Source organism: Castanea sativa, chromosome 11 (genome assembly GCF_040712315.1).
Source record: "Castanea sativa cultivar Marrone di Chiusa Pesio chromosome 11, ASM4071231v1".
NCBI classification, from domain to species: Eukaryota; Viridiplantae; Streptophyta; class Magnoliopsida; order Fagales; family Fagaceae; genus Castanea; species Castanea sativa.
Window position 1 is genome coordinate 68,871,767 of NC_134023.1, and position 14,491 is coordinate 68,886,257.

The window sequence follows — 14,491 nt, forward strand, 5'->3', positions numbered from 1 at the left end:
AAAAATAAATAGATATCACAAAACAACAAGTTTTAAAAAATTTGAAAAATTCTTTTTATATTTTGAAATTTTTATACAAAAGAATACTTGGTAAGTTTGTGTATATATGTCTTCAAATTAGATGTCGTGTGATTAATTTATACACCTCATGATAATTATATGAGAAACTACTTGGAGAAGAATCTGGAACGTAATGTCCCCCCAAGGTTTGCACCTTTGTATGGCGAGCGCATTCTCAAATATCCTCCCTACTAGAGATAATTTATGCCAGTGTAAGATAAAGGTTGAGCCACTATGTGAGCTATGCTACTAGCAACCTAAATTCGTTGGCCACTTGTTGTGCGAATGCACTTTTGCAAGGAACTTATGAGCTCTATGTCGAGGGAAAATCAAGAAATGCTCCCATGAGGTCCAAAATTTCTTTATGTTGTTTTGGATGATGATGGACAGACTCCCTCAAGCTAAGTTGGAATATTGGGCTGTGACATCTTGGGCAATATGAAATGCTCGGAATAAATTCTACTTTGAGAGGTTTCAAACCCACCCTAGTGCCATACTAGATGGCACCCTCGGTTTCCTGGAGGAGTATCAGAGACTCGTGGTAGCACAGAGGAGGTCTTGACAATGCTTAAATTACTTTAGTTTCTACTTTTCTGTTGTACGGGTATTTGTATTCCTTTTGGTTTGCTTTTGTTTCCCCTGCGCAGCTCTGGTCAAGGGGTCTTACTTTGTATACTTCTTTTTATCAATAAAGTTTCTATCTTTTACCTTAAAATAAAAACAATTTGCTAATAGTTTATGAGATAGACTGTGATTATATTTACATGTGATAAAAAAATATTGAAAATTGAATGGCATAATTAAAAATAAATAAATAAATCTGTAAGGTTGAATTTATTCAACCATGTGTAAGCTTTATTCCGTGCCAAATTTGCTTATAATTCAGCATTTAGAAACTATGTATTTAGGTAATAATTATGCAAGAGTTGTGTGTAAGAGAGTGTGAAGAATTGATCAAGAGTGTGCATCAAAGAGGCAACTCACGACTGGAGCTCGCAATTGACTCACGACTGGCCACCCGCCAGAATCAAGCACACGTGTGGAACATGCAAGAAGTTGAAGGGTCACGATAGTTGGATCACTACAGGACAAAAAGTATAGTTTGGCCTTTCTATTAACTGGCGACTAGAACTCGCGACTCATCTCAGTCGCAAGTGACTTGCCAGTGCACCCTATTTTGCTGAAAACTAACTTTTCACATTCCATCTAATACTCTACTATAAATACCCTTATATCTACGAAATGTAAAGATGGCTATTGAGAGAAAAAACCCTAAAAGAGGTTTCTACAACACAACCACCTCATTAGAGAGAAAGCTACTCATTCTTAGAGAGAAATCTTTGTAATCTCTTCTCCTTCCCTCTCTCATTGTTATATCCATTGAGAGTAGATTTGTACCCAAACACTACCCACACACATTCAAAGTGTTGAGAGTGTTTTTGAAGGTTTGGGAAGTATTGGAAGATACCAAAGATGGCGGATGCAATATGGGCTTATTGCGAGATCTGGTAAGTTAGAGAAGATAAGGTTAGGCTTAACCCTATTGGAGCAAGAAGCTTGGAGGACTTAGGTGCATCAGGTAGATTAGGTTTGGAGGGTCTATTACTATTTATATAACCCAACTGATTTTCTAGAGGATCATTTACCGCTTGGAGGGCGGCGAAGAGGTTTTTCATCGAGTTCTTTGGTTTTCTCTTCGATAACACGTGCCAATGTAATCTTGTATTTACATCTCTCTTCCCTTACTCTTTAACTATTAATTGCTACTATGTTTGTGATTAATTATGTGAGTAGTTTTTCAAATTGGATATTGCTTATATTTCATATTCCTCACATCTATTGTTTGAATATAAGCTTACTTTGTAAATCTGTAATTGAGGATCTAAACATTCACAAATGTTTTATACACTAAGTGAACTTTCAAAATCAAAGTTCAAAAATTAATTATAACTTATTATATATATCATATCTCTTTACGTATGAGGATTATAATATAATTAATTTGTTTATGTTATCATACCTAAAGGTTTTCCTGGATGGGTTGATACATGGGTTTGGCTTGCCAAAGGATGTATTCACTTCTCTTATGAAGCAGGCTACATATTCAACAGTTCAACTTGCTTTTTAATCTTGTCTACTTGCATGTTTGGATTAACTTTTTACTTAGAGTTTATTTTCTTAATTGTTGGAAAGTTGGTAAATTAAAATTAAGCATAGAAAAAAAAAAGAAAAAAAAAAGAAAAAAGAGATTTACCTAAAAAAGATAAACGAAAAAGTGTAAAAAGTATTTTTTTCAAAAAAAAATTCCAAACTCACACATAATAGTAACACAATATAGTCCACGTCATAGAAGGTTATGTGTCATGCTTCAAAGCTGTGGGGTTTGTGATTTATGGACAAATCATACGGGATTTTTTTGCATTTTCCCTAAAAGCTTAGTGCAAAATTGTTTCAAATCTGGATATAAAGAAACCAAAGAGGCTTTTTGAAAGCTGCATACTTGTCCATTTTTGTGATGAAAATGAGATGACCATTAATACATGGTCATCTCATTTTCATCACAAAAATATTATATATTTCAGACAATGTGAAAGCTTTTTTTATTTTAATTTGAACAACTTCATTAGGTGCTCTAGTGAATAGTCCTTTATGGAGGGATAAGATATGCGGTGTGCATCTTGCCTATTAATCTAGTAGGGATGACAATTTTGCTCCGCCTCGCTTGACCCACCTCTTCCCGTTTCGCCCCGCACAAGTTTTCATGCCCGCCCAAAGGTGGTGAGATAAGGATGGGGCATAATTTTGGCCCCACACCACAAGGCAAGGTAGGGATGGGTTTAGACTTTTTAAACCTACCCCGAATTGCCCCGTCTCATCCTCACCCCACCCTGTGTTGATAGGGTTATAATTGTAAATTTCTCATACCCTAAAAATCTATTATTTAAACAAACATATCAATTTTAGCTTATTGTATTTTTTTGGTAATTCATTTTTGAAGAACTAGGTAATTTTTATTTTGTTATGTATAAGGAGTTTGGATTATTTTCTAATGTGTTATACTATGAGATTTTTGTATTTGTTGTGATATTTTCTTGTTAAACACTTGGATAATATCATTTAGTTTTTAGTAAAAATTAGTATGATTTGATGAGATAAATTTGATGGTAATTTCAAATATATTTTTATTAATGAAACAGGTTTTTATTTTTAAAAAAATTGTAATAATTGTGGGGAAAATTAACAAAAAGTAAAGTTTTATGGGTTGGCCGGGGTGAGATTTTACAAGGCCCCAAGGGGGGGATGGGCAAGAAAATTTTTCCCATCATGCAGGGTGGATATGGGGAAAAACAAAAATCATGCAAGGCGAGGGCGAAAACCCTATCCTTCAACCTCAACCCGCCCCATTACCATCCCTACTTTCCAGTATCAAGAAGACGAAAACTTTCATAATTTTTTGATAATTAATTATATAATTTATTGTGATCAATGCATAATAAAAATAACCTCAATAATAGATTTGTGTCAAAGTAATATTTCTTTAATTACAACTTATCATATTGAAGTAATCATACAATATCTCGGAAGTCTAATAATGTCGTACTCCTTCCTTGCATCTAATAATAGATACTATTAATTAAATTTATGATAAGACCTATTATTCATATGCACGAAGTGAGCACAACATTATTGTACTCCTAGAATATTGTATAAACAATAAAACTGTAAGTACACAATTGCACCTGGACCCAAAGAAGGTTATGGGCTCAGGCCCAATGAGTCTTAAACAATGAAAATTTGTAGAGCGTGGGTTTGAAATCTAGATTAAAGGTACTGAGAACTTGATAACAGGCTTTTATGTGCAAACACTTGTAAATAATGAATGATAATTGCAAATGGGTCTCCTCGGACTTGAGCCGAGGACTATTTCTTTACTATTTCTCTTTCTTCCTTAAAGATTACAATTCTTAATTTCTTTCTTAGTTACAGACCTCCTCCTACTCTTTGGCCTTCACCCCCCTTAAATACTTCATTCCCTGATGCTTTTTGGACAGTGACTAGAAGTTTCAGCCCTACTGTTCAGGGGTCACTTCCCCATTAATGCGGCCAGGGAGGTAGGTGCAGAGTCTTTAATGCGGAGGTGGCAGCCTTTGCTCTTGATATTTTCTTTAACACTGGTGCATCTAAAAGGTTCAGGGTCTCCCTCTTTTAACCAACAGTCTTTCCAGAATTATGCCTTGACCTTTGTAGTGAATCTCCGAGTTCTCTTGGAACGGTTCGAGGAGGAACTCACCCTCGGCTGTATCCTCGGACCCTCGGCATATGGGCCGACTCACAGTACTAACAAACTCCTAGCTTATGAACAGATCGGCCCTCCTTGCTAGAGCCCAAAGGCCCACATGCCCACTTGGGTCCTTTTACTCCCCACAATAGCCCCTCAAAACTCTATTTTTCAGCATCCGAGAAGGAAAATAGGGTTTTGATCCAACGAGAACTTACCCCACACGTTTTGTAAATAACTGCACGTGTGGAGACCGTTTCACATTCCAGAGGATACCACTTGGCGGTTTTATTTTCAAAAACGCGCGCATTTATTACCGTAAGTTACACCTTGTCCCCCACGTTCAACGGTGAGATGAGCATCCAACGGTCCTTGTTACTCCATGAAAATTTGGGCGGGACAAATACAATTTCGAGGCCGCTTCCCGCACGTCATGACGCTTCGGGAACCTGCGCCTTCATTTATTTCTTCAGAGGCTAATCCCATCAAAACATCAGTAATCACCTTTTGTCTGCAGAAATTCGTACAACTTGAAATTTGTAAGTTCTTATTCCTTTTTTCTTAACCCTTTCTCCTCGGACCCTGTCCTCGGCTCCCCTTATAACCGTTCTCCCTCTTAGAACTTAGTCTTTCGTTCCTTTCTGATGGGAAAGTTTAAGTGTCTAGTTGATACCGCCGCTGGGATGGAAGGTTTTAGAGCCAAGTATCGTATTCCCAGCGACGTAGGTTTGAAATACTGCCCGGCGGAAGCCGTGGCCGGTTCTAGGAAAACCGGAGAGGTCATCATCCCAATGGTCGCCTTCGTAGAAGGTGGGATGACCCTCCCAATGAAACCCGTAACTAGGGAGTACCTCCGCAACCACTGATTGTGTCCCGATCAGTGTGCTCCAAACGTTTTTAGAGTTTTAGGTAGCGTCGACGCTCTAAACGAGCAAATGGGTCTCAACCTTACATGGCACGACGTTGTTTTCATGTACGAGTGCCATAAACTTACCAAGGTAGGTTATTACATCAAATCCCGTTCTAATGTCATTAGGTTAATTTCCTGTCTGCCCAAATCCAATAAAGGCATGAAGGATGACTACCTCATCGTCTCTGGCAACTGGCACGACGGCCCCCACTGCCCAGTTGAGTGGGGAGATCCAAGTGCGACACCTTAGGATTTAACTTCCCACCCCATAACTCCCTCTAACATCTAGAAATGTGCATTTACATTTACTTGAGTGTCTAACTTTAACTTGTTGCCTGTTATATGAATCTGACCATGTTTGTTTATTTGGATGTCTTTTTTGCAGATAAGCAACTCGTACGCCCGTATTTAAGCCATTGCAACGTTGCCGATTTGAATCGAGTGCTACGCTCCGAGGTGTTCGTCAGCGAAGACTTACAAGTAAGGGCGGCTCATTTGATTCTAGGGTACAACCCTATCTCCTCGGACTTCCTGGAGATCAAGAACGTAATAGTTGCGGGTGACCGGAGGCGAAGAAGGATTCACGTAGCCAGGCCGCACTTTTTGGCCGACCACGACATCCCTGACGCCCCTCACACCATACTGTACACACAGCCCATAGCGGCAGTCCCCCTCGCTGTGCACTCTCAGGCAATTGCTGTCCCAGAGGAGCGAGTGTCTTCTTCGAATACGTTGGACGAGGAGATAGAACAGTTTCAGTTCGAGGACTCCCCACGACCTCGTAAAAACCCGTTCGTTGTTCTTTTCGATGAGGAAGAAGAAACAACCGAGGCCTCTAGGATCGAAGGTCTAGTGATAGCGCGTCCAGATGACAGCTCCATTGAGGAAGACATGGACGAGCTTAAGGGCCTTATGACCGCGAGAGGCGCACGAGTGGCGAAGAAGGGAACGTGGGGGTCCCAAGTTTCCCCAGCCTTACCACCACCTCCTCCTCCTCCAGCCGAGCCCAAGCCTCTGGCAGAAGATCCAAAGAAGAAAAGGAAGGCAGAGACAGAGGGAGCTGGTGGTGAAAAGCCGAAGAAAATGAAACAGCCCGCGCCGGCCCAGCAACAGAAATTGGACAAGGGCAAAGGGCGCGCCCGCTCAGTCGAAAGCGGGGAGATCAAGGACGTGGCCGAGGTGCGCCGAGCGCCAGCCACCTGGTCGCCTGACTTGAGACTGGACGGCGCACCAATTCCCTGTCACTCCAGCATTAGGGCAGTCCAACAAGGCCACGCCCACCACTTAGCCGAGGTGTGGGAGCGTCCTCTTCTGCTGCCCAAGGATATGGAAACCTTGGAGAAGATGGGCCAGCCGCAGCTGTTCCTCTCGTTAAAAAGGGGTTTAGCTCTGGTAAGTTCCATCTTACACTTATACTCTAGACCCATTTGTAGACACTTTACCCTTTTTAACCTCCTGACATTTCTTTGCAGTCCATCCAATAATTTTTCGCGGCCGAGAAGTTTGTGGAGGACTATCGGAAGCGAGCGGGGATGGAGCAAGAGCTAAGGCAGGAGACAGAAAAGTCCCTAGGCCAGGCCCTAGCAGAGAACGGGAAGATCACGTCGCAGCTGGCCGACTTGAAAAGAGAAAGAGATGGTGACAAGGCCAGCTTGAAGACAATGGAGACCCAAGTGGAGGGGCAGCGTAAGCTCCTTCGTCAAAAGGACGACGAGCTCTCTCAAGCCCAACGAGTACGCTCTGACTTGGAGAAAGAGCTTACGCAAATGAAGGCGGAGGCTCGCAGCCATAAGTAAGCACTAGAGGCCGCGAAGAAGGCCAGCTATCAGGAGGGGGTGATTAGAACGCAAGAATAGCTGACAGAGGCTTTTGCGGCCTTGTGCCGAGAGTACTGTCAGCAGGTCTGGGGAGAGGCCATGAATGCAGCAGGGGTTCCTCAAGCTTCCGAGCTGAGGAAGCCCGAGAACATTTGGCTTCCCCTAGACATACAGGAAATTGAGGACCCTTCTGTTGCTGCCTCTCCTGCCCTTCCTCCTGTGGTGCAAGAGCTTGTTCCTGATCCTACAGAACCTGAAGGTTCTCATAAAGAAAAGGACGAGTGTGGTGGTGCCGAGAAGGAGCAAGTTCAAGACATAGAGCCTCTCATCCCTTCAACAGACAAAGGGAAGCAAGTTTTGTCCCCCTTTGAGCTGGAACTGAAGAGTACCGAGGCCGGCAGCAGTTCCCTCCAAGACCCCTCTGCACAAGCTTAAGGCCTAGGATAGAACTTTTCGTACTCCTCCCCCCCTCTTTTTTTTTTTTTTGATGTACATAATTAATAAAGAACAGTTTTATTCAACTTTCATTCATGTCGTATTTGTTCTACTTTATTCTTTTGTGCCTGTCATGAAAGTTATCACTAATAAATAGTTAAAGGGAGAACAGAATAAATAAGTCTAACTCCAGTAATCAGACAATTATAACTTCAAAACAGCCGTATGACTTAGTTTGAATATTAAACAATGCCTTAGTTAGAAAACTCACATGATGGTTAAACCTTTGTAATCTGAGGTATTGCTTTTAGTAGGATGTAAGGTTCAAGGACCATTCCTTACAAAAATTTGTTTAATACTTAAAGATATAGAACTTAAGATCCAGATTAATGAACGGTAAGATACTGATTTGCACAAAACGTGTGATAAGAATAAGAACAGTGACAAGATATTAGGAATAGTAACTTTAAATGTTAATTTCCCCAAAGTAGAAGGTCCGAGGACCCGACATAACTAAGGTTCTGTTTAACAAATGATAAGATATCAATTTCCACAAGGTTTGTGGTCCGAGGACTACACTTAACCAAGTTTCTGTTTGATTCTTAAGAATGGTAGCTTCAAATGTTAATTTCCCCAAAGTAGAAGGTCCGAGGACCCGGCATAACTAAGGTTCTGTTTAACAAATGATAAGATATCAATTTTCACAAGGTTTGTGGTTTGAGGACTACACTTAACCAAGTTTCTGTTTGATTCTTAAGAGTGGTAACTTCAAATGTTAATTTCCCCAAAGTAGAAGGTCCGAGGACCCGGCATAACTAAGGTTCTGTTTAACAAATGATAAGATATCAATTTTCACAAGGTTTGTGGTTTGTGGTTTGAGGACTACACTTAACCAAGTTTCTGTTTGATTCTTAAGAGTGGTAACTTCAAATGTTAATTTCCCCAAAGTAGAAGGTCCGAGGACCCGGCATAACTAAGGTTCTGTTTAACAAATGATAAGATATCAATTTCCACAAGGTTTGTGGTCCGAGGACTACACTTAACCAAGTTTCTGTTTGATTCTTAAGAGTGGTAACGGTAAGCCCCTGAGATATTTATAACTTTGAACTGTTAAACAAGAAAAGCACATTTTATTAATAGTAATACCTTCGAAGGTTATTTACATTCCATAGACGTGGTACAATTCTTTCATCTAGGTCAGCTAGCCGATACGACCCTATGCCTGCTACAGAAACAATGCGGTATGGGCCTTCCCAGTTTGGTCCTAAGTTACCCCAAGCTGGGTTCTTAGAGGTGCCCACAACTTTTCTTAGTACAGGATCCCCAGGTGCGAGTGGCCTTAGCTTCACGTGGGCATCATATCCCCGTTTAAGCTTCTGTTGATAGTAAGCCATTTGGACCATAGCTGCCTCGCGTCATTCCTCAAGTAAGTCAAGACCTTTCTCCAGGAGTCTATCATTATTCTCCGGGCTAAAAGAACTCGTCTTCAGAGTGGGAAAACCAGATTCTAGAGGTATCACTGCCTCGGCTCCATAAGTCATAGAGAATGGCGTTTCTCCCGTGGACCTGCGCAGTGTGGTCCGATACGTCTACAGAACATGTGGGAGCTCTTCTACCCATCTGCCTTTCGCATCGTCCAACCTTTTCTTGAGCCCACTGACTATGACCTTGTTAACGGCTTCGGCTTGCCCATTTCCTTAAGGATAAGCTGGGGTAGAGTATCTATTTATGATGCCCATATCACCACAATATTTCCTAAAAGCCTTGCTATCGAACTGAACGCCATTGTCTGAGACGAGTGTGTGAGGTATACCGAATCTAGTGACGATGCTTTTCCAGACAAACTTCTTGGAGTCAACGTCTCTGATATTTGCTAAGGGCTCGGCCTCAACCCATTTAGTGAAATAGTCTGTCCCCACGAGAAGCCATCTTTTGTTTCCTGCAGCTCTCGGAAATGGCCCCACTATGTCCAATCCCCACTGCGCAAAAGGCCAAGGATTGGAGAGAGGGTTAAGAACCCCTCCAGGTTGATGAATATTAGGGGCGAACCTCTGGCATTGATCACATTTTCTGGCATAGTCCTGAGCCTCTCTCTACATATTGGGCCACCAATAACCCTGAGTCAGGGCTCTATGGGCTAAGGACCTTCCCCCAGTGTGGCTTCCACAAATCCCTTCATGCAGTTCCTCCAGAAGTGCTTCCGTTGATTCAGGGTGCACACACAACAAGTACGGTCCTGAGAAGGATCGTTTGTACAGTTTCTGGTTCTCGGACAACCAGAAACGTGGCGCCTTTCGACGTATCTTATCTGCTTCAGACTTGTCCTCAGGAAGGATGTCACTCTTAAGAAAATATATAACCGGGTCAATCCAACTAGGTCCGGGCCTTATCAGATGAATGCGAACTGCGCTAACAATGGTAAGAGTCGGCTCTAGCAAATCCTCCACGAGGATAATCCTGGGCAAACCCTGAGTCGAGGACGTTGCTAACGTAGACAACGAATCTGCATGGGTGTTTCCACTCCTAGAAATGTGAGTTAAGACGAAGAAGTCAAATTCATCTTACTGACGCTTGACCTAGGCCAAATATTTCTGCATTCTGGGATCTCTAGCCTCCATGGTCCCCATGACTTGGCCGACCACTAACTGAGAGTCCGAGAACACATGAATTTCCTTTCCACCCATCCTACATACCATCTTCATGCCCACTAAGACTGCTTCATACTCGGCCTCATTATTAGTAGCCGAGAACGCCAATCTCAAAGAATTTTCGAAGACAATCCCCTCAGGGGACATTAAGACAAGTCCAACACCAGACCCTCTCTGATTAGCTGCCCTATCCACATACACTTTCCAAGTCAGAGGTACTGCGACTGTGATCACACCAACTGATTTTTCATCCATGCGCGCCTCTTTCAGAGTTTCTTCTAGCAATGGTTCAGTAAACTCTGCCACCAAGTCAGTGAGGACCTGCCCCTTTACCGAGGTGCGAGGCCTGTATTTAACGTCAAAAGCTCCTAAAATGGTTCCCCACTTTGCCACCCTACCAGAGTAATCGGCGCTGCGTAACACCGCCTTGAGAGGCAATTGGGTCAGAACCACCACGGTGTGAGACTGAAAATAATGAGGAAGCTTGCGAGTGGCATGAACTATGGCCAGGAGTGCTTTCTCCAAGAGTAGATAGCGCATCTCGGCCTCATTCAAAGACTTACTAACGTAGTAGACCGGTCTTTGTACCCCGCTTTCATTCCTTATAAGGACCAGGCTGACCGCGTGGGCGGCCACTGCCAGATAAGCAAACAGGACCTCGTCCGCCTCGGGGCGAGACAAAATAGGTGGCTGAGAAAGATATTGCTTAAGTTGTTGGAAAGCTAACACGCAGTCCTCGGTCCATTGAAACCCTTTCCACTTATTCAACAATTGGAAGAAAGGACGGCATCGGTCAGCTGACCGAGAGATAAACCTATTCAATGCAACAATCATTCCGGTCAATTTCTAGATCTCTTTTGGGTTCCGAGGCGGCTGCAAATCCTGAATAGCCTTGACCTGCACTGGGTTCACCTCTATGCCTCTGTGAGTAATCATATACCCCAGGAACTTTCCAGATCTCACGCTAAAAGAGCACTTAGAGGCGTTAAGGCGCAACTTGTACTTTCTTAGCACCTGGAAGGTGTCGGCTAGATCTTTGACGTGTGAAGGTATTGTTTTGCTCTTCACCACCATATCATCTACATACACCTCAATGGTCTTCCCTAATTTCCGTTCAAACATTCTGGTCATCATTCTTTGGTAGGTAGCCCTAGCATTCTTCAATCCAAATAGCATGACCTTATAGTGGTAGTGCCCTGTTGGAGTAATGAAAGCGGTCTTCTCCTGATCGTCCAATGCTAATGGAATCTGATGGTGGCCCTGGAAGGCATCCAAAAAACTCATTCGAGGATGTCCGACAGTGGCATCCACCAGTTGATCAATACGCGGCATTGGGAACGAATCCTTGGGGCAGGCCTTGTTCAAATCTGTGAAGTCCACACATGCTCTCCACGTTCCATTCTTCTTTTTAACCACAACCGTATGCGCCAACCATTCGGGGTAGAAAACTTCTTTAATAGCCCCAGCCCTCTTGAGTTTGAGCACCTATTCCTTCACAGCCTCGGAATGTTCTTTGGAAGAACGCCGAGGTGGCTGCCTTCTCGGAACAATGGCAGGGTTGACGTTCAAACGATGACAAATAAAGCTCGGATCTACGCCTGGAGCCTCATAAGGGTCCCACGCAAAAACATCAATATTGTCCTTCAAAAATTCCAACAACTCCATCTTCTCCTGGTGTGGCAAACGTATGCCAACTTGGAAGAACCTCTCTAGGTCATCAGCTATCAAAAACTTCTCTAACTCCTCACAAACAGCCTCCTCTCCTGTCACCGTCCCAGGTGCATCCGGAGCTGTTAATTGCTATGACTCTTGGATGGGCAAAGCTAATGACTCGGCTTCTGTCTGATGAAGCACTGCAGCTGATATGCATTGTCTGGCCACCGATTGGCTGCCGAGGATTTCCTCAACATACTCCCCCGAGGTGAACTTGACCTTAACATGCAAGGTAGAGGAGACAGCTCCCAGAGCGTGCAGCCATGGCCTGGCGAGGATAGCTGTATATGGGGAGTACGCGTCGACCACAATGAAATCCACTTCAACCGTTTCTGAGCCGAATTGGACGGGTAAACGAATCTGTCCCTTCGGCACAACGGCCCTTCCTTCGAAGCTTATGAGTGGCGATTCATAAGGAGTAAGATCTTCCAACTTCAACCTTAGCCCCTTAAATAAATCAGGGTACATGATATCTGCACTGCTGCCCTAATCAATCATCACTCTCTTCACATCATAATTCCCTATCCTGAGAGTGACCACAAGAGCATCGTCATGGGGTTGAATGGTACCAACTTTATCCTCCTCGGAGAATCTCAAGACGGGCAAAGTCACCTTCAACCTCTTCGGCCTGCAACCTGCCTCCTCGGCCTGAGGATGGGAAACCGCCATCACTCTAGTGGGACCTGAGCCGGTCCTGCCAGGTGCAGCGAAGATAACGTTAATTGTTCCCAGTGCCGGCCGAGATGGATTGTTCCTCTGGTTGTTTGAGCCAGCTTGACTGCCCTGCCCAGTAGGTTGACACAAGTGCTGCTTCAATTTTCCTTCACTGACAAGCTGCTCCAAGTGGTTCCAAAGGGTCCGACAATTCTCGGTAGTGTGGCCCACGTCCTGATGGTACTAACAAAAGAGGTTCTGATTCCTCTTCGCGGGGTCTCCTGCCATCTTACTAGGCCACCTGAAGAAGGGCTCCTTACGAACTTTCTCCAGCAACTAGTGTACTGGTTCTCGGAACACAGTGTTCACGGCCTGAGGTGCAGCCAAGCCGGATTGACTATTGTAATCTCTCCTCGGCTTGTTATTGTGGTATCTGTCCGACCTGAAATCCCTTCTCTCCTGGGGGATAACCTTCTCCTTACCCTTTCCTTGCTACTGGTCTTCCTCTACCCTTTTGTATTCATCAATACAATCCATGAGGCGACGTACGCTGCAGACGGGCTTTTTGGTCAAGGACTTCCTCAAATCATGATCAGTAGGAAGACCTACCTTAAAGGTATTGAGCGCCACCTCATCAAAATCACCATCTATCTCGTTAAACATTTCCCAGTACCGGTCGGAGTATGCTTTCAACGTCTCCCCTTCCCTCATGGTCATGGATAACAGCGAGTCCAACGGCCGAGGTACTCTGCTACACGTAATGAACCGCGAAGCGAATGCTCTAGTAAGCTCCCCAAACGAACCTATAGACCCCGATTTAAGGCCGTTGAACCACCTCATAGCAACAGGTCCCAAGCTAGAGGGGAAAACTTTACACATCAGGGTCCCGTTGTGAGAGTGCACCGCCATCCTCTGGTTAAAGTGACTCACGTGTTCCACTGGATCAGTCCAGCAATTGTAGATGGTGAAGGTGGGCTGGGTAAACTTCCTGGGGAGCCTCCCCTTCTCAATCCTCCGTGAGAATGGAGATTTGGAGAGTAGGTGCAACGCCCGGCTCATAGCATCGTTCCCCAAGCCCCTAGAAGGAAGTTTCTTGCGTCTGCGAGCTGGCTGGTCGTCCTCCTCACAAGAGGACATTGCGCTGGGGGGTGAGCATGACCTTGAGCTGTAACTACCTCCCGGAACCTTCTCTGAGGAAGGATTAGATGAGGACGGTGAAGACCTACGTCTGGCGCGGCGTAGCTTTCTCTTCAAACGATTAATCTCCTTCTGCATGGCTTTAGCACCATCCTCGTGGGTGGTGCTACCCCCACCATGAGTATGGCTAGCCCCGGGGTATTCTGTATGAACACTTCCCTCACGATCCCTTCGACGCTCAAGACGTTCGAAAAGATCCTCCAGTTGTGATCCCTGAGACTCTGCATGGTGGGAGCCTAGGCCTGCCATAGTATCCCAACTCCTTTCAGACTAGATCCCCACAGACGGCGCCAATTGTAAGTACACAATTGCACCTGGACCCAAAGAAGGTTATGGGCTCAGGCCCAATGAGTCTTAAACAATGAAAATTTGTAGAGCGTGGGTTTGAAATCTAGATTAAAGGTACTGAGAACTTGATAACAGGCTTTTATGTGCAAACACTTGTAAATAATGAATGATAATTGCAAATGGGTCTCCTCGGACTTGAGCCGAGGACTATTTCTTTACTATTTCTCTTTCTTCCTTAAAGATTACAATTCTTAATTTCTTTCTTAGTTACAGACCCCCCTCTACTCTTTGGCCTTCACCCCCCTTAAATACTTCCTTCCCTGATGCTTTTTGGACAGTGACTAGAAGTTTCAGCCCTACTGTTCAGGGGTCACTTCCCCATTAATGCGGCCAGGGAGGTAGGTGCAGAGTCTTTAATGCGGATGTGGCAGCCTTTGCTCTTGATATTTTCTTTAACACTGGTGCATCTAAAAGGTTCAGGGTCTCCCTC